Source organism: Macaca nemestrina, chromosome 10, assembly GCF_043159975.1.
Source record: "Macaca nemestrina isolate mMacNem1 chromosome 10, mMacNem.hap1, whole genome shotgun sequence".
Taxonomy (NCBI): domain Eukaryota; kingdom Metazoa; phylum Chordata; class Mammalia; order Primates; family Cercopithecidae; genus Macaca; species Macaca nemestrina.
Genome location: NC_092134.1, coordinates 132,402,642 through 132,422,561, shown reverse-complemented (window position 1 = coordinate 132,422,561; position 19,920 = coordinate 132,402,642). Strand labels below are relative to the sequence as shown.

The following is a 19,920-nucleotide window of genomic DNA, read 5'->3' as shown; positions in this document are numbered from 1 at the left end:
GGACCCCTCCCCCGTCCCTCCGCCTCCCCTCGTCGCCCTCCGCCCCCTCCCTCCCGCGAGTCCCTCGTTTCCTGCCGGCGCCCGTTGCCATGGCGACGCAGCTCCCGGGCCTCTGCGCTCCAGGCCCCGGGGTTTTTTCCTCTCTCGCTCTCTTTCTCCTCTTTTTTACCCCCTTCTTTCTCTCCGAGTTCTGCTCGCCGGTTGGAGGGAGAACACTAACAAAGTGCTGGCCTCTAGTGGGGAACGCACGTCTCGGAGAGGAGAGGGAGATGGGAGAAGGGAGGGAAGTGACGTGAGAAGGGGAGAAAGAAGGTGTTTTCTGGAGCTGCTGGGAATAAGGGATAGAAAGAAAGGATCAAAGGGACCAAGAGGCAGAGAAGGAGAAACAGCAAAGCTACGACCCCTAGAGAAACGATAGACTGGGAAAGGAAATGAGGCAAAGGAAAGGAGAGAAAAGGCCAGAAAAACTTTGAGAATGAGAGAAAGGAGGGAGAAGGTTGATTGTTTAATCCCTCACCTCAACTCCAAGAAGGCGGGAACGAATGCTGCAGAAACAGCTAACCCATTAGGAGTTGACTTCATTTTCAAAGCAGCAACCTAATATAACTTCCTTTGGATAACACTTAAGTTTGTCATTTCAGAGATTTGTGTGTGCTTCGATTGAAATATGTATATGAGTTCGAATGACAAAAACGGGAAAAGGCCAGAGTATAGAGATGTAGAACAATAGGGCTGTTTCTGGGAACACTAAACATTTGATCGGGGAGCCTTTGTCATTGTATTTATGGTACCAACTTACCGGTTTTTAATTATTCGCTCATCGTTCAGCATTCAATAACTATTTGTAGAGCGCCTACTATGTGCTAAATCATGGAAGCTTGGATTGCATCAGTGCACAAAACAAAGATAACTGCCTTACTGCCTTCATTAACCTTTACAGAAGGGTCTGGGGGATGCCTCGTGGATTAACAACTGGGACTGATGCTTTTTCTCTTGCTCTCTCAGTCTTCCTAACCTCTATCCTAGACAGTTATTTTCTCTGTCAATCCACTCTTCTTTCTCTCCTTTAAAAGCCCATGCATGATTTGTTTATAGAGAAAAAAACAGAAGTATTATTTTGCTTATAAATTATATCCATTTAGATTTTTCTTTGAGAGAGGAGTATTTGGACTCCAAGCTCTTTATTTGTGGCAGCCAAATTAAAATCGGAGAACAATCTCTGCAGGCTTCTGGGAACTAGTCAGACAGGTATGTGAGGGAAGAAACCGGAGGGCAGCCAAAGGACTGGGAAAGTGAAGACACGGGGTATGAGGAGGTGAAAGGGTGTGTTGCCAGGCCGTGGATGACAGGCATTGGCTGAGGATGAATTGAAAAGATTCTGACTGGAGAACCAGTGGTGAAAACGAAGTAAAGCATTCGTTGTTTAATTCACACCTGGATTTTTGGCCTGTCAAAGGAGTTAAAGCTTTTCTTGCAGAAGTTTAGAAATGGATACTGATTGAGCCTAAGCGGAATTTTCTAGTACCAATGAAAAAAAAAAAGCATCTATAGATAATTTTCAGATTATACAACATCAAAGTCAAGAAACATGACTCATGTGCTTCCTTAGTTTCCCTGGGAGAATTATAACTGTTAAGTGTCTAAAGAAGATTTATAAGCTCTTCCAAGAATAAGGAATGCAGATATAAGAGGGTATACACTTGTTTTTCAATAGCCTATGGAACTTGTGTACCAAGAGGATACATGACCATATCTCATTTCACCCTCCTTACAAATGGAGCAGAATTACTGCTACTGCATATAGTTACATTCCACCTCTAAAGATTCTTTTCATACTTACTTGATCACTAGCTTCTACAGCTACTAGATAATGTTAGGGGATAAACGATGGATACTTTTGTTGAGTGCCTGTTATAAATTTAGCCAGAGAATAATCTATCATGAGGCAAGCTATATTGATTATGGGCCAGTAGTTTAATTTTTATATGTAAAGGTGTGTGCTCCATATATCACAGGATTCTTTTCAAGTTCATTTTTCTCCAAGTCAGGCCAGTATTCTAAGGTTATAGGTCTAAACAGTTTCCACCAAAAAATATTTAGTATAAAAAAGAAATTTGGCCGGGCGCAGTGGTTCACGCCTGTAATCCCAGCACTTTGGGAGGCCGAGGCGGGCGGATCACAAGGTCAGGAGATCGAGACCACGGTGAAACCCCGTCTCTACTAAAAATACAAAAAATTAGCCGGGCGCGGTTGTGGGCGCCTGTAGTCCCAGCTACTCGGGAGGCTGAGGCAGGAGAATGGCGTGAACCCGGGAGGCGGAACTTGCAGTGAGCCGAGATCGCGCCACTGCACTCCAGCCTGGGCGACAGAGCGAGACTCCGTCTCAAAAAAAAAAAAAAAAAAAAGAAATTTATCAACAGCAAAGTAAAGTTATAGGAAAACCTCCATACATAAGAAATCATTTTCATAGACTAAATCAGCTTGAGAACAGGCTTTGAAGAGCTTATCTCGGTCTAAACAGCAAAACAATTTGCGTTTCCTCAAGAATACTCAACTTTTTTTTTGAATTTTTCTGAAGTGTCTCATTTTCATTTAATGACTCTGCTGGAATTAGCCTTTTCTTTTTCAAACAGAATGGTTCTTCTGAATGGAGGCTACAGAATTTCTTTACTCTGCATAACACTGAAGGCCATTAGCCTAAACAGGTGAGAAGGAAAAGCATTTAATCTGGTGTATGGAAATTGAAGCCCTCCTGCAAACTTCTCTAAGGAAGGATCCTGATTTGAAAGGCTATCGATGTTTGGCAGCAACTAAAGCAAATAGACTAGAAGGTAAGCTAATAAAACTTTTCATATCAACTGAACATTGCTTAAGCATTCCTCAAGCTTCTCCTGTAAACTCAGCATTCTGCAATAAATTGTGAAGGAAGAGATGTCCTTTACCCTAAAGGTGTTAGTATCATTGGAATGTGTCTTTCTACAAGTAATCAAGTAAGAATGTGTGACCATGTTTTTATGCAAATATGGATAGGAAGAAGTAGAGAAAAAAGGAAATCATAACCTTTACTCTCCCCACCACCAATTGTGGCTGTGAACTACCATATACAGCCCACCTGTATCTCACTGTAATTCTGCATGCCACTTTAGGTCTAGTTGGGAGAAAATGAAGATTGAGTGGATTTATAGGCTCTTAGATATTTAAAGGGGGGAAAAAAAAAGAACTTTAAAACTAAGCCCCTCAATTTTCAGTGAAGAAAATTGAAGTCTAAATGATAAATGTAGAAGAGGGATATGTCGTAATCCCTGGAAAATAGAAAATGTCCAATAAATATTAGTTAACTGAATTAATGTCCTAGATTCTTGCCCTTCTCTCATAGGAAAAGAATATGAAATTAAAAGATATGAGGATACCTCTCATCTCTCGCTACTAATACCTACCATAGATCCTTTCTTCAAGGAGAAGTTTAAAATTAACATACTAATTGGTTCAGCCCAATATTCCATCCATCATTGCCCGCAGAAGATATAGATGTACCCCCACATCCTTAAGAGCGTAAGACTTGACGATAACATACTCTTCATCAGTTTAGACAGTTATAATGATGGCAAGTTATGCACCTTTCCTTAACTTTGGTTTGCTTTCAGTAAAACAGGGATAACACCTGGTAGTTGGTGGAAATAAATGAGATGTTTGTAAAGCACTTCACATTGGGACCTGACACATAGCACAAGCTATTATTAATTTTCCTTACTAATATATTTTTGTGATCCCCAAATAGAACAAACCACTCTTTATGTTTTATTCAGTTTACATCACAACCTTATTAACTCACAATTTTAGTTGAGTTTATGCATTAATTAGTTTAGTGAACTTACTGTTATTTTATATGACAAAGAGTATTCCCTTCCTTGTAAACTACATTTGCCTCCTTCAGGCTTCAGGTATATCTTCTTGTCTACTATTTGAGTATTTAGGGAGCAAAACCATGTTGGAACCAAGTACTAGATTTATACCCTCTGGGACTATGTGTCCTAGGCCCAGAGAGCCAGGTACCTGGGAAAACATCTAAAGGGAAAAACGATTCAAAATATACTTAGAGCGTCTGCTCATGGCCTCACATGCATTATTGTATTCAACTCACTCAATAACCTTTTCTGCTAGCTGTTTTTAATCCTTAATTTACAGATGAGGAAATTAAACCTCTGGAAGATTAGGTAAATTGCTCAAGGTTCATAGGGGTAATAAGTAATGGAGTCGGAATTTAAATTCAGGTCTGTCCATCTTCAAAGCTCATAACTACGTTACGTCCTTCACAGTGTGAAAATAGAGTGATGCAAAAGGTCTGTTTAAAATGCTTAGCACACACATAAACGTTTGCACAAAGAAGCTTGGCATTTGCCGTGGTAAATACCTGAAATGGAAGGCCCAGTCTGCCTTTGTTAACTAGAGAAATAGCTCTAGTTATCAGTCTGTAAAGACACTGTGGAGATGTCTCAGCAGAAAATAGAGATGTATATATGATTTCCCTAAATTCTCTGTTTTCTCTCTCATCTACTGATAAACTGTGGTAAGCAGAACAATGCCCCCCCACCAAGGATGTCCCCATCTGTGAAATCTCTGAATATGTTATGCTCCATGGCAAAAAAAATTAAAGTTGCAATTGGAATTAAGGTTGTTAATCAGTTGCCCTTAAAATAGGGAGATTATCATGGATTACCTTGGCAAACCCAGTGTAATCAAAAGTGTCCTTAAAAGTAGACAAGGAAGGCAGGAAAGACAGGTTGAGTGATGTGATATGAGAAGTATTTAACCTGTCATTTCTGTCTTTGACACTGGAAGGGGGCCACAAGCCACGTAATGTGGGAAGCCTTCAGAAGCCAGAAAAAGCAAGGAAATGGATCCTCCCCAGAGCTTCCAGAAAAGAACACAGACAGCCCTGCTGACACCTTGATTTTCACCCAGTGAGAGGCATGTCAGACTTCCTTTTTTTTCTTATTTATTTATTTATTTTAATTTTTACTATGTTCTTTTTGAGACTCTTTTTGAGTCTCACTCTGTCACCCAGGCTGGAGTGCCGTGGTGTGACCTCAGCTCACTGCAGCCTTGACCTCCCAGATTCAAGCAATTCTCATGCCTCACTTTCCCAAGTAGCTGGGATTACAGGCGCCTGCCACCATGCCCCACCCAGCCTAGTTTTGTATTTTCAGTAGAGGTGTTTTTTGTTTTTTTTTTGAAACAGAGTCTCACTCTGTAGCCCAGGCTGGAGTGCAGTGGCACGATCTCGGCTCACTGCAACCTCCACTTCCCGGGTTCAAGAGATTCTCCTGCCTCAGCCTCCAGAGCTCAGACAATCCGCCTGCCTCAGCCTCCCAAAGTACTATGATTACAGGCCTGAGCCACCACGCCTGGCCTTTTTTCTTTTTCTTTTTTTCTTTTCTTTTTTTTTTTTTTGAGACAGAGTTTCCCTCTTGTTGTCCAGGCTGAAGTGCAATGGCACGATCTCAGCTCACCGCAACCTCCGCCTCCTGGGTTCAAGCGATTCTCCTGCCTCAGTCTCCCGAGTAGCTGGCATTACAGGTATGCGCCACCAGGCCCAGCTTATTTTGTATTTTTAGTAGAAACTGGGTTTCTCCATGTTGATCAGACTGGTTTCAAAATCCTAACCTTAGGTGATCCGCCTGCCTCCACCTCCCAAAGTGTTGGGATTTGGGAGGAATTAGCCGCCGCCACATGTCAGACTTCTGACCTACAGAACTGTAAGATAATACATTTGTGTTGTTTTAAACCACTAAATTTGTGGCTTATTGTTGTGTCTCAAATCACTACCAGTGACAACAGAAAATTAACATACACCTAGTACAGGAAAGGAAAACTTCCTTCTACTCTCTTAGGTTCTGCAGCTGGTTTAAGAATTAAACTGACAAATTAGCTAATCCCAGCTACTTGGGAGGCAGAGAACCCGAGAGGCAGCAGAGGTTGCAATGAACCAGAATCACGATAATATAGATTAAGGCTGGGCGCAGTGGGTCATGTCTGTAATCCCAGCACATTGGGAAGCCGAGGCGGGTGTGATCACCTGAGGTCAGGAGTTCGAGACCAGTCTGGGCAACATGGTGAAACCCTGTCTCTACTAAAAATACAAAAATTAGCTGGGCGTGGTTGTTCACGCCTGTGATCCAGGTTAGTCAGGAGGCTGAGGCAGGAGAATCACCTGAACCTGGGCAATGGAGGTTGCAGTGAGCTGAGATTGCACAGAGGCAGGAAAATAGCGTCTGGAGGCAGGGGGCATAAGGCTAATTCACACTTAAGCTATAACAGGAAATATCCTCTCCATAGGGCATATGCCATAAATGACTTTGTCCTCTTCATTTACTTTATCCTCTTCATTTACATAGGGCATACCCCAAGTAGAGGGTATTTAAACTCACAAAAACTCTGTAACAGTGCCTGACTCCCTCTGCTCAGGCCCTTTCCCACACTGTGGAGTGTACTTTCATTTTCAATAAAACCCTTCATTCCTTCCTTGGTTTGTTTGTGCATTTTGTCCAATTCTTTGTTCAAGACGCGAAGAACTTGGATATCCTCCACCGTTGACATGTTTTGGCAAACCAGCCAGGAGGGAGAGGTAAGCCCAAAGTTTGGGATTCATTTTTCTCCCTTTCCTTCCTGCTCCATCCATGGAGCAGATTTGGGACTTTCCAACTTGGGACCCTTGGTGGGTAGTGCCTAAACCTGGAAGCAACTGCAGGTTTCTGGCCGTGGCCAGTGAAACTAAGGGGTTTCCTAGTGGAGAAGCCTAACCACCATTGCCCAGATCACTTACGGAATCTGGGTCTTTATTTATTTATGTTTTTTTCTTCTCTTTCTTTTTCAGTCTTACAGTGGCTGTTTCTTAGTAGCTCCTTGAAATTGAGGGCAATTGGCTGGGGTCACTCCCTGGTACTGCCTGAAGGCAGAGGAGGGAATGGGAAGAATTGCCCTGCCCCAAAGGGGGAAGACTTTTTTTTAATCTTTTCCACGCATGGCCCATGATCTCTACCTGCTGCGCAGTTCAGAGCAAACTTGCACATATTTCAGGCAACTTAAACCTTCTTTTCATATGCTAAATTCTTCCCATGTCGTACTCTACTGGCTAAGGAACAAAAGGCTTACCCGGCATCCAGTTCTCATTACAGTTCTTGGCTATTCTTATAAATCCCATAGTATGCTTTGGAGGGGAAACCTGCATTTGATGCACCCACCTAAGGCCAGAGACGTCTGGAACTCCAAGATTGGACCCTACAGGAGGATGCTCTGTGGGTTCTGCGGACCTCAAACTCTCCAAAGAGGACGCTCTTGGCAGAGGTTCTAAGGTCTAGTATTAAACCCTCCTTAGAATTTTCTCTTGCAGATCGAGCACGGTGGCTCATGCCTGTAATCCCAGCACTTTGGGAGGCCAAGGCAGGCGGATCATTTGATGTCAGGTGTTTGAGATCAGACTGACCAACATAGTGAAACCCTGTCTCTACTAAAAATACAAAAAAATCAGCCAGGCGTAGGGGCGCATGCCTGTAGTCCCAGCTACTCAGGAGGCTGAGGCAAGAGAATCGCTCAAACCTGGGAGGCAGAGGTTGCAGTGAGCTGAGATCACACCACTGTACTCCAGCCTGGGCGAAAGAGCCAAACTCGGTCTCAAAAAAAAAAAAAAAAAAAAAATTATCTCACAGTTGCAATGCTGCTTGGCCCCAAAATTGTTTAGAATCTGAAATTTACTGTCTAATAGGAAAGTGTGATGGCATTGCATGTATCCAGGCTTTTGTGCTGCTGTTCTAAGCAGGGGGCCTGGTTAACATGTGACGCCCTCCTTTGGTACTGTTTAGCCCCAGTGCTCCTGGAAGTCTAGGGACACTGGGAGGCTTAGCCTTTCAATATCAAACTGCCATGGAGACTGCTTTATCTGAAATTTTGGTACAGAGCCTTCCTTGTATTTTCTATTAGATTGGAGTAAAACCACAAGCTTGTATTGCTATCTCATGGCTGAGGTTCCAAAGTATTGGATCTTTGTTGATGTGTGTGTATGCATGTCTAGATGTGTTTATTTGTATGTACACTTACTGTTTTATGTTGTGTCTACCAAATTGGCTTGTAAGTAAAAGTGCACTCATAAATTAAGTAAGTAAGTCTAAGCAATTTTCAAGTTCACGTGACTTAAAGTGTAACTTAATAAGCTAGCTTTAAAATTATTGGCGGAATAAAAATAGAAATGCCTTCAGAATTGTCAGCATACCTTCCAGTGTTAACAGCGCCACTGCATTCCAGCCTGGGTGACAGAGAGAGACTCTGCCTCAAGAAAAAAAATGAAAAGACCCAAAGAGGCAATCAGCCCTCCATATCTGCAGGTTCCACATCCATAGATTAAGCAAACCTCAGATGAAAAATATTTAGAAATAAATAAAAAATAGGCCGGGCGCAGTGGCTCACGCCTGTAATCCCAGCACTTTGGGAGGCCAAGGCAGGCGGATCACCTGAGGTAAGGAATTCGAGACTAGCCTGACCAACATGGAGAAACCCCATCTGTACTAAAAATACAAAATTAGCAGGGTGTGGTGGCGCATGCCTGTAATTCCAGCTACTCAGGAGGCTGAGGCAGGGGAATCGCTTGAACCTGGGAGGTGGAGGTTGCAGTGAAGCGGAGACTGCGGTGAGCCAAGATCGCGCCATTGCACTCCAGCCTGGGCAACAAGAGTGAAACTCCATCTCAAAAAAAAAAAAAGAAAGAAAGAAAAACTACAAATATACAAATTTATAAAACACCAATTCAGTATAACAACAGCTTACACAGCATTTACATTATATTAGGTATAAGTGATCTAAAGATGATTTGAAGTATACAGGAGGGCCAGGTGCAGTGACTCATGCCTATAATCCCAGCGCTTTGGGAGGCCAAGGCAGGCGGGTTGCTTAAGGCCAGGAGTTCAAGACCAGCCTGTCCAACTGGTGAAACCCTGCATCTACTAAAAATAGAAAAATTAGCCAGGTGTGATAGTGCATGCCTGCAATCCCAGTTACAGGCTGAGGCACAAGAACCGCTGGAACCCAGGAGTCAGAAGTTGCAGTGAGCCAAGATCACACCACTGCATTCCAGCCTGAGTGACAGCAAGACCCTCTCTCAAAAAAATTTTAAAGTATACAGGAAGACATGCATAGCTTGTATGCAAATACTATGCCGTTTTATAAAAGAGACTTGAACATCCTCAGATTTTTGCATATGCAGGGGGTGGCAACTAGAACCAATACCCGGTACATACCAAGGAACTACTGTATACCTTTTTACACAAAGAATTATAAATTATGGGGGTGTGACAAGACAAAGGGGCTTTTCGTGTAATGGCAGTAAATTGTGGGACAGTGACCAGGAAATATAAAGGGGGAACCAGTGGAAGTTAAAGGTTATTTTAGTAAGACTGTTTGTATAGGTCTATTTCAGTGTCAATTCCCTTTCTGTGGTGATAAGAATGTTCTCTTCCTTGTACACAGAGGGCACGTTTCTCATGGAAAATTGTATGACCTGCTTTCAGGTAGAAAGGGAGAATCGGAGAGCTTTTCCTGCATCAGCTATTTCTCCAGTACCTTCAGCTCAAATGAATATACCAAAACAACATATTTTGGGGTGGCATATTATGAAGCCCTTTATTTTAAATTTTTCAAAAAGCAGCAAGCACTAAACATTCTCTGCTGCCTGAAGTTTAGCCAGTTGCCAGCTGCATTAGTGCGCTGGCAGCAGAGAAATTCATGTTGTTACAAGGTTGGACTAATCAATGAGTAAGTGCTCAGGTATCATTTTGAGTGGCAGCATTTTAGTTCTGTAAAAGTAATATTAAAATATAATTTTCAAAAAGCTAGAATCATAACTCATGCAAATATAAAATGAATACATGTCAAAGATTTTGTACAACTTGTTAATTAATGAAAGAATCTATAAGATATCAAAATCAGTTCAAAGTGCATTTGAGAAGCATGGGTGTTTCTAGGCAATTTAACAAAGGAATGTTAGTAAGATTGCTGTGTTGGATACAAAAATGGTTTATGTCCTATAGGACCATGAACCATAACCTTCAGGATTATCCTTTCCACCACCAGACAGCAGCCAGTTGCAGCTAAGAGTTAATCTCTGCCTCTTCTGACTTGTGAAGTAACTGAATTGTTGGGAATCAATCAAAGACACAAGCCCAGTATTGAACTGAAAGAAGACAGTAACCTCTTCCTTTTGCAACTTTCAGAGAATATTTGTGGCAAATATAAATCTGACTAAGGAAACTGTTAAGAGTTCCCAGAGTCCGAGAGAATGGATTGCCCCATCAGTGCACTCGGCCTCAGTTCTTTTTCTTGACGACACCGGAGATAGCCAGTCATCACACATTCAGCAAACCTGCTCCTCCCTTAGACTTTCCTGGTTTGGAAAGTGGCAATCCCAATGGCCCAAGCAGAAACGTTGAAGTCATTCTTGACTCTTCTCTTTAGATCACCCCCTACATCTGAGTCATCCATTTATTCAATATTCAACAAAAATACATTGAGGGCCCCCCAAGACAGTCACTTTTTTTTCTGTCATGAGTGGCCATTTGTAGACAAAACAGACAAAAATGTTGTTTTGGTTTGGTTTTTTTTTTTCCTTTTGGTGGAGAACGGGGTCTCGCTATATTACCCAGGCAGGTCTCGAACTCCTGGGCTCAAGCTATCCTCCCGCCTCTGCCTCCCTGAGAGCTGGGATTACAGGCGTGAGCCACCGCGCCCGGCCAAGACAAAATGTTTACCCTCATGGAGTTCACTTTGTAGTGGGGGAGAAAACAAACAAATCAGTAAAATCTAAAATCCACAGGAATTCAGATGATGAGAACTGCTGTGGGAAAATTTTTTTAATGGAAAAATATCAGGAGAATTGGGAGATGGGGCTTAGAATTTTAACAGGGTGGTCAGGAAGACTTCACAGAGTAAGTGGCATTTATGAAAAGATGTAAAGGGAACAAGAGAGGGGGCATGTGCGTATCTGCTTCAGGCGGAGGATTGTGTGCCCAGTGTGTCAGAACAGTAAGCAGAGTGTGCCTGGACCAGAGTGAGTGAGATGGTTTAGCTGTGTCCCCACCCAAATCTCTACTTGCATTGTATCTTCCAGAATTCCCACGTGTGGGCTGGGTGTGGTGGCTCTGTTATGCCTAGACCGTTTATTCCCCGAAGAAGACCACCAGAGTCCAGAGTCAAAGCTAAGCAGCAAGGATCTTTATTACAGGTTCGAACCTGGAACTCTCCCTCGCTCGTGAAACGAGACGGGCAGGAGAGCTCCCCCACTCAGCTCCGAACAATGTTATATAGTCTAAGAAAAGTGGGCATAGAGTTATTATACAAATCAGATATATGATTGGCTAGTGTTTGAACAAGGCGATTTGGCTAACTATGATTGGTTCCTGCCATTTCTGATATTTTGGTTCAAACTTTGAGGCGGGAGAGCAGGTTTATGGCAGCAAGAGTTTATCTTACTTAAACACGTCTTGTGACCTTGCCTCAGAACTTACAAAATCTCTGGTATGTGCAAAACAAAATCTCTGGTACGTGCAGAAAACCAGGTACTCACAGAACTTACGAAATCTCTGGTATGTGCAAAGATTAGAGAGCAGAACAAGGGTGTAGCGGGTGGGGGGCGGGTACACATCTATCTTTGTGTCCTTTCATTTCCCCCTTCTCATAAGTAACTGGATGTCCAATCTTGGATTTCCAGAGTCTTATAATATAGCCTCACTTTCTGGGTGCAGGAGAGGCTGGTGATGGCTACGGAGGACCATTAGTTGGATGGTATCAAACCTTTCTCTGACAAATTGTAAAATTTTATTTACCACACAGGGGCCTATAGTGAATAGAAGTAGTAAAGACATTAGGGGGCCTAAAAGGGGTGCCAGAAGGGAAAACATTGAAGAGCTCCACCAATTGTTAGCGGCTGTAGTGAATTGTTGCTTTTTCATTTCTAAGCTTAGTGCGTGTAGGCGTTGGACTCTTTCCTCAACTAACCCTGACTCATTTATATAGAAACAGCATTCTTCTTTGAGGAACATATAGGTACCTCCTTTCTCAGCCGTGAGTAAGTCTAAGGCTCTGCGGTTTTGAAGGGTGACCTGTGCTAGGGAGGTGAGCTGCCACTGAAGGGAGGCTAGGGAATAGGTGGAGTCTTCCATAGCAACAGAGAATTGTTGTAACAGCTTGTCGTTTTCTATCATGGAGTGTTGTAGGGCCCCTCCTGCTAACCCCGCTGCGACGACAGAGGTGGTTAAGGATATTCCGGCAATTAGTGGTAGAAAAACTGCTCGTCTATGTCGCGCAGTTTTAGTTGGGGCGGTCCCTGCCCAGCCTATGAACTCTGCCGGGGTTAGCAGTGTCAGTCGGGGAACTAGGGTAACAGGGATACACAACTGTCCGTCAGAGATGCTTTTGGACAGAGTTTTTAACAGAGTCATATTACACCAGAAGAACACACCAGGGGGAGCATATATGGGACTATTAGGGTATGTAGCCGATTGGTTACAGAGGCTGTTGCTAAATGCCGAATAACAATAGGGGTATTTCTCTTGGTATGGGTCACGGTACAGGGCCACATCGGGTATCGTGACTATCGATGAGTTAAAACCTGTATAGTTTGTGGGAGGGGAGGATAGAGGAACAGCCGTTAATGGTGGTCTTCCTAGGGTTGCACACATAAAGCAAGAGGACAGGTCGCCTAAACCAGTGAGGTTGGCGAATGCTAGCCCTTCCCGTAATAGAGTTAGCCAGGAGAAGGGCTGCAAGTCTTGTGATAGCTTGGTTTCTTGCCTGTGGATTTGTGTGTGGATTAAGGGTTGAATCTGGACTAGACCTCTCCACAGATATAAATGGCTACTGGGCCAGGTACTAGTTGATGAGTAATATACTCCCCCATGTTGTGGGGTTGTCCACCGAGAGTCCCATGGGTCTTTAATTATCCAAGTGTAAGTGACGGGAGACTCAGTTTTGTAAAAATACCACCTTTGTCGTTCTCTCCAGTATCTGACAGAGTGCGTCTTACAGTAGCTATATGGGCAACCTGCACTCTGGTGCCACCAATAATTTTTACAATTATATTCAGTTTGATCATATTCAAAACAGATCATGGGTATTGCTGGTTGGGCAATCTGGAACCTAGTGAAATTGAGGTAAACTATAGTATTACACCCTGAGGGGGGGCAGTCTGCGCTAGCTAGCAGTTTACCCGCTTGGGGGGTTTCCCCGGGGTGAGTTTTGTTCTCATAGAGCCAGAACCTCCAGACATAGGGATTAGACGGCGCAGCAGTGAGGAGAGTCAGATGCATAAGGCATAAAAGCATAGGTAAGCTAGACATGGTTACGGCTATGGGGATGACGGCGCAGGGTTAGCTTTAAGGGATTGTTCTTAGCTCTGTCTATAGTCCATGTAACCGGTGCTCCAGACGGCTCCAGAAGGTCGGATGTTGGGTCCACTGGTTTGACGTGTGTGTAGTGGATCCACGAAGCGATGCCTTCTACTTTGAGAGCGGTGGGAGTAGTCAGGAGTACTTGCAGTGGTCCTTTCCACCTGGGTTGAAGAGTTTCTTGCCGGTGGCGCTTGACTAGGACCCAGTCTCCCGGCTGGAACGGATGAGGCGTCGGCGGAGGTCCTGCCTCATACAGTTCTCGTAGTCTGGGCCAAATTTCCTGGTGAATTTTCTGTAAGGCTTGTAAGGAGAACAGGAGCTCAGAGACATTTTCAGTTTCAGGTTTGAGTAAGTCATCTTTTAGACTGGGGACCAGGGGTGGGGGTCTGCCAATCATGATTTCATATGGTGTGAGGCCTAGTCTGTAAGGGGTATTTCGGGCCCGGAACAGAGCGTAGGGGAGAAGTACTACCCAATTAGCGCCAGTCTCCATGGTCAATTTAGTTAAGGTCTCCTTCAGAGTCCGATTCATCCTTTCTACCTGTCCTGAGCTTTGGGGCCTATAAGCACAATGTAATTTCCAATTTGCCCCCAGAATGGAAGCCAAATCCTGACTTACCTTAGCAACGAAGGCTGGTCCATTGTCTGACCTTATTTGGACGGGAAAGCCATACCTGGGGAGGATTTCTTCCAAAATTTTCTTTGCTACAACCTGAGCAGTTTCTCTCTTAGTTGGGAACGCTTCTGTCCATCCTGAAAAAGTATCTACAAAGACAAGTAAGTACTGATACCTATATTTTCCAGGCTTTATCTCAGTAAAGTCTATTTCCCAATAGATACCAGGCCTAGTTCCTCTACACCTAATTCCTGCAGTGGTCTGGGTTTGGGGGCAAGCGTTGTTTAGTTGGCAGGCTTTGCAATTTGTTGTGACATCGCTGGCCAGTTCTGATATTTTGGTTCAAACTTTGAGGCGGGAGAGCAGGTTTATGGCAGCAAGAGTTTATCTTACTTAAACACGTCTTGTGACCTTGCCTCAGAACTTACAAAATCTCTGGTATGTGCAAAACAAAATCTCTGGTACGTGCAGAAAACCAGGTACTCACAGAACTTACGAAATCTCTGGTATGTGCAAAGATTAGAGAGCAGAACAAGGGTGTAGCGGGTGGGGGGTGGGTACACATCTATCTTTGTGTCCTTTCAGCTCACCCCTGTAATCCCAACACTTTGGGAGGTCAAAGCGGGTGGCTCAACTGAGGTCAGAAGTTTGAGACCAGCCCGGCCAACATGATGAAACCCCGTCTCTACTAAAAATACAAAAATTAGCTGGGTGTGGTGGCACGTGCCTGTAGTGCCAGCTACTCAGGAGGCTGAGACAGAAGAATCACTTGAACCCAGGAGGCGGAGGTTGCACTGAGCTGAGATCGTACCACTGCACTCCAGCCTGGGCGACAGAGCAGACTCCATCTCAAAAAAAAAAAAAAAATTGAGGTTTGGGAATCTCCGCCTAGATTTCAGAAGATGTATGGAAATGCCTGGATGCCCAGGCAAAAGTTTGCTGCAGGGGCAGAGCCCTCATGGAGAACCTCTGCTAGGGCAGTGCAGAAGGGAAATGTGAGGTTGGAGCCCCCAACAGAGTCCCTACTGGGGTACCACCTAGTGGAGCTATGAGAAGAGGACCACCGTCCTCCAGACCCCAGAATGGTAGTTCCACTGACAGCTTGCGCCATGCGCATGGAAAAGTTGCAGACACTCAATGCCAGCTTGTGAGAGCAGCCAGGAGAGAGGCTGTACCCTGCAAAGCTACAGGGGTGGAGCTGCCCAAGACCATGAGAACCCACCTCTTGCATCAGCATGACCTGGATGTGATACCTGGAATCAAAGGAGACCATTTTGGAGCTTTAAAATTTGACCGCTCCACTGGATTTTGGATTTGCATGGGCCCTGTAAGTCCTTTGTTTTGGCCAATTTCTCTCATTTGGAATGGCTGTATTTACCCAATACCTGTATCCCAGTTGTATCTAGAAAGTAACTAGTTCGCTTTTGATTTTACAGGCTCATAGGCAGAAGGGACTTGCCTTGTCTCAAATAATACTTTGAAGGGGTGACCTGCCCCTCCACACCTGTGAGCGTTTCTTGTTAGGTGGAACGAGAGACTTGAGAAAAGAAATGAGACACGGAAACAAAGTATAGAGAAAGAAAAAGTGGGCCCAGGGGACTGGCGCTCAGCATACAGAGGACTCTGAGTTCCGTCAGTATTTATTGATCATTATCTTTACCATCTTAGAAAAAGGGAAGTGGCAGGATAATAGGATCATCGTAGGGAGAAGGTCAGCAGTAAGACATATGAATAAAGATCTCTGTGACATGAATAAGTTTAAGGAAAAGTGCTGTGCCTTGATATGCATATGCAAACATCTCCATAAACCTTTTTAGTGCATAAAGAGCAGTATTGGCCGGGCGCGGTGGCTCAAGCCTGTAATCCCAGCACTTTGGGAGGCCGAGGCGGGCGGATCACGAGGTCAGGAGATCGAGACCATCCTGGCTAACACGGTGAAACCCCGTCTCTACTAAAAAATACAAAAAATTAGCCGGGCGAGGTGGCAGGCGCCTGTAGTCCCAGCTACTTGGGAGGCTGAGGCAGGAGAATGGCGTGAACCCGGGAGGCGGAGCTTGCAGTGAGCCGAGATCGCGCCACTGCACTCCAGCCTGGGGCACAGAGCAAGACTCCGTCTCAAAAAAAGAGCAGTATTGCCGCTAGCACGTCCCACCTTCAGCCCTAAGGCGGTTTTCTCCTTTCTCAGTAAACAAAACATACAATCGGGATTTACACGGAGATGTTCCATTGCCCAGGGACGGGCAGAGGACAGATGCTTTTCTCTATCTCAACTGCCAAGAGGCCTTCTTTCCTCTTATCCTAGTCCTCCTCAGCACAGACCCTTCACAGGTATCAGGCTGGGGGACGATTAGGTCTTTCCCTTCCCACGAGGCCATATTTCAGACTAGCACATGGGGAGAAACCTTGGACAATACCTAGCTTTCCTAGGCAAAGGTCCCTGCGACCTTCTGCAGTGTATGTGTCCCTGGGTACTTCAGATTAAGAGAATGGTGATGACTTTTAACCAGCAAGCTGCCTTCAGTCACTTGTTTAACAAAGCACACCCTGCACAGCCCAAATCCGTTAAACCTTAAGTCACCACAGCACATGTCTCTTGCAAGGACAGGGTTGGGGGTAGGGTTACAGATTAACAGCATCTCAAATACAGAACAAAATGGAGTCTCTTATGTCTACTTCTTTCTATATAGACACAGTAACAGTGTGATCTCTCTTTCTTTTCCTCACAAGACTTTGGACTGTGGACTTTGGGGTTAATACTGAAATGAGTTAAGACTTTGAGGGACTGTTGGGAAGGCATGATTGGTTTTGAAATGGGAGGACATGAGATTTGGAGGGGCTGGGGCAGGATGATACGGGGTTTTGCTGTGTCCCCACCCAAATCTCAACTTGAATTGTATCTCCCAGAATTCCCATGTGTTGTGGGAGGGACCCAGGGGGAGGTAATTGAATCATGGGGACCCGTCTTTCCCGTGCTATTCTGGTGATAGTGAATAAGTCTCATGAGATCTGATGGGTTTATCAAGGGGTTCTGCTTTTGCTTATTCCTCATTTTTCTCTTCCGCTGCCATGTACCAAGTGCCTTTTGCCTCTCGCCATGATTCCGAGGCCTCCCCAGCCATGTGGAACTGTAAGTCCAATTTTTTTTTTTTTTTTTGAGACGGAGTCTTGCTCTGTCGCCCAGGCTGGAGTGCAGTGGCCGATCTCAGATCTCAGCTCACTGCAAGCTCCGCCTCCCGGGTTCACGCCATTCTCCTGCCTCAACCTCCCGAGTAGCTGGAACTACAGGCGCCCACCACTACGCCCAGCTAATTTTTTTGTATTTTTAGTAGAGACGGGGTTTCACTGTGTTAGTCAGGATAGTCTCGATCTCCTGACCTCGTGATCCGCCCGCCTTGGCCTCCCAAAGTGCTGGGATTACAGGCGTGAGCCACCGTGCCCAGCCTGTAAGTCCAATTAAACCTCTTTTTCTTCCCAGTCTCAGGTATGTCTTTATTAGCAGTGTGGAAATGGGCGAATACAGTAAGCCAGGAAGAGAGGAGCTGGAAGTAAGGTCAGAGTTGTGACAAAGTGTGGGGAGTGCAAGGGGAGAGGAGAAGGGGGAGGAAGAGAGCAAATAACAATTATAAAAAGTGACTTTAGCTTTGTTGGAGCTCAGAAAATGATACCCCAAAGGATGGCACTTTGGCATGCTGAGTACTTCAGAGACTAAAAAGCCTCTAAGCAAAGTCTCTCTGACCTCCTGCCCTCCTGTCTCTCGCTTTCCTTTGTCCCCTGAAGAGTCACAGAAACCGTATTTCCTCTTCCCCAAGGTTTATCACAGAAACTAGAACTTCTCTCCCCACGAACAAGCCATAAAACCTAGAAAGGTCACTCTCTATGTTCTCCGTTGAAGACCCTCATTCCAAAAGGGTCCTGCCCCAAACCTAGGAGGAAAGAATGCTGCATAGAGAGGCCAAGAAGGATCTGAACAGACAGGCCTTGCTGGGTTTCCCTGCTTGGTCCGTTACCATTAGATCATACCCTTTTGTCCAATCACATTCCTACACCGCTGCCCGTTCTTCATCAGACCCAAGCACAGAAACACAGTTTTCTCTGGGTCTTTTGGTTTTCATTTCTGAAGACTCTGGCGTCACCTAAAACTTTGATGAAGTACATTTGTTATGCTTTTCTCTTTCTTTTTTTTTTTTTTTTTTTTTTTTGAGGCGGAGTCTCGCTCTGTTGCCCAGGCTGGAGTGCAGTGGCGCGATCTCAGCTCACTGCAAGCTCCGCCTCCCGGGTTCCCGCCATTCTCCTGCCTCAGCCTCCCGAGTAGCTGGGACTACAGGCGCCGCCACCACGCCTGGCTAATTTTTTTTTTTTTGTATTTTTAGTGGAGACGGGGTTTCATTGTGTTAGCCAGGATGGTCTCGATCTCCTGACCTCGTGATCCGCCCGCCTCGGCCTCCCAAAGTGCTGGGATTACAGGCTTGAGCCCCCGCTCCCGGCCATGCTTTTCTCTTATTCACCTTTCTTTTATTATGGGAGTGCCAGCCATGACCCTTATGATGGGTGAGGAAAGATATCACACTTTTTTACCTTTACAGCTTTTATTGTGACTGGGAACTGTTGGAAGGATTTGAATAGAGTAGTAGTAATGTGATTTGACTTAACATTTTAGCATCATCACTGTGGTTGCTGTGTTAAGAATAGGCCTGAGAGACAAGGATGGAAACAAGTAAATGTTAGGAGGCTGTTGCAGTAGACCAGAGGAGTAACAATAGAGGTGGTGAGAAGTAGTTGGATTCTGAATATATTTTGAAGCTAGAGTCAACCGGATTTAGAGACACAGTGGATGTGGGATGTGAGAAAAAGAGAAAAAACAGAGGAGCCTCCACAGTTTTTGGCCTAAGAATAAACTTCAGAGATTATCCTATAAGAGGATATCTAGAGCTATCATATTCTTATTTTGCTGTTGAGATGGAATTTCACTCTTGTTGCCCAGGCTGAAGTGCAATGGCGCAATCTAGGCTCACCGCAACCCCTGCCTCCCAGGTTCAAGTGATTCTCCTGCCTCAGCCTACTGAGTAGCTGGGATTACAGGCATGCACCACCACGCCTGGCTAATTTTGTATTTTTAGTAGAGACAGGGTTTCACCATATTGGCCAGGATGGTCTCAATCTCTTGACCTCGTGATCTGCCCACCTCGGTTTCCCAAAGTGCTTGGATTACAGGTGTGAGCCACCGCACCCGGTGAGGCGGAGTCTTACTCTGTCACCCAGGCTGGAATGCCATGGCACAATCTCGGCACACTGCAACCTCCACCTCCTGGGTTCAAGCGATTCCACTGCCTCCATATCCCGAGTAGCTGGGATTATAGGCATGCGCCAGCCACCGTGCCCAACTAATTTTGTATTTTTAGTAGAGACGGGGTTTCACCACATTGGCCAGGGTGGTCTCAAACTCCTGAACTCAGTAGTAGAATAGGAGGCATATGGCCTCCCAAAGTGCTGGGATTACAGGCATGAGCCACTGTACCCAGCCTGTGTTAGATGACTTATTGTCTAACCCTTAAAATTTTTATAATTGTCTTTTTCTTTTAAAATTCTTATTTTTGGCCGGGCGCGGTGGCTCAAGCCTGTAATCCCAGCACTTTGGGAGGCCGAGGCGGGCGGATCACAAGGTCAGGAGATCGAGACCACAGTGAAACCCCGTCTCTACTAAAAATACAAAAAAAAAATTAGCCGGGCGCGGTGGCGGGCGCCTGTAGTCCCAGCTACTCGGGAGGCTGAGGCAGGAGAATGGCGGGAACCCGGGAGGCGGAGCTTGCAGTGAGCTGAGATCGCGCCACTGCACTCCAGCCTGGGCAACAGCGTGAGACTCTGTCTCAAAAAAAA

General features: G+C 45.0%; 1 long non-coding RNA gene across 5 annotated transcripts in view; it reads left to right on the top strand.

The window, feature by feature from the left end:
- Positions 1-19,920, top strand: part of LOC105499885 (uncharacterized) — an 80,784-nt gene that overhangs the window by 719 nt on the left and 60,145 nt on the right. For 4 of the 5 annotated variants that reach the window (XR_011609373.1, XR_011609375.1, XR_011609372.1 and 1 more), the window contains exons 2-3: positions 2,634-2,831; positions 4,840-4,968. This is a non-coding gene — a long non-coding RNA (uncharacterized lncRNA). The remainder of the gene's footprint in view (positions 1-2,633; positions 2,832-4,839; positions 4,969-19,920) is intronic. The other variant, XR_011609374.1, reaches the window with a different exon arrangement.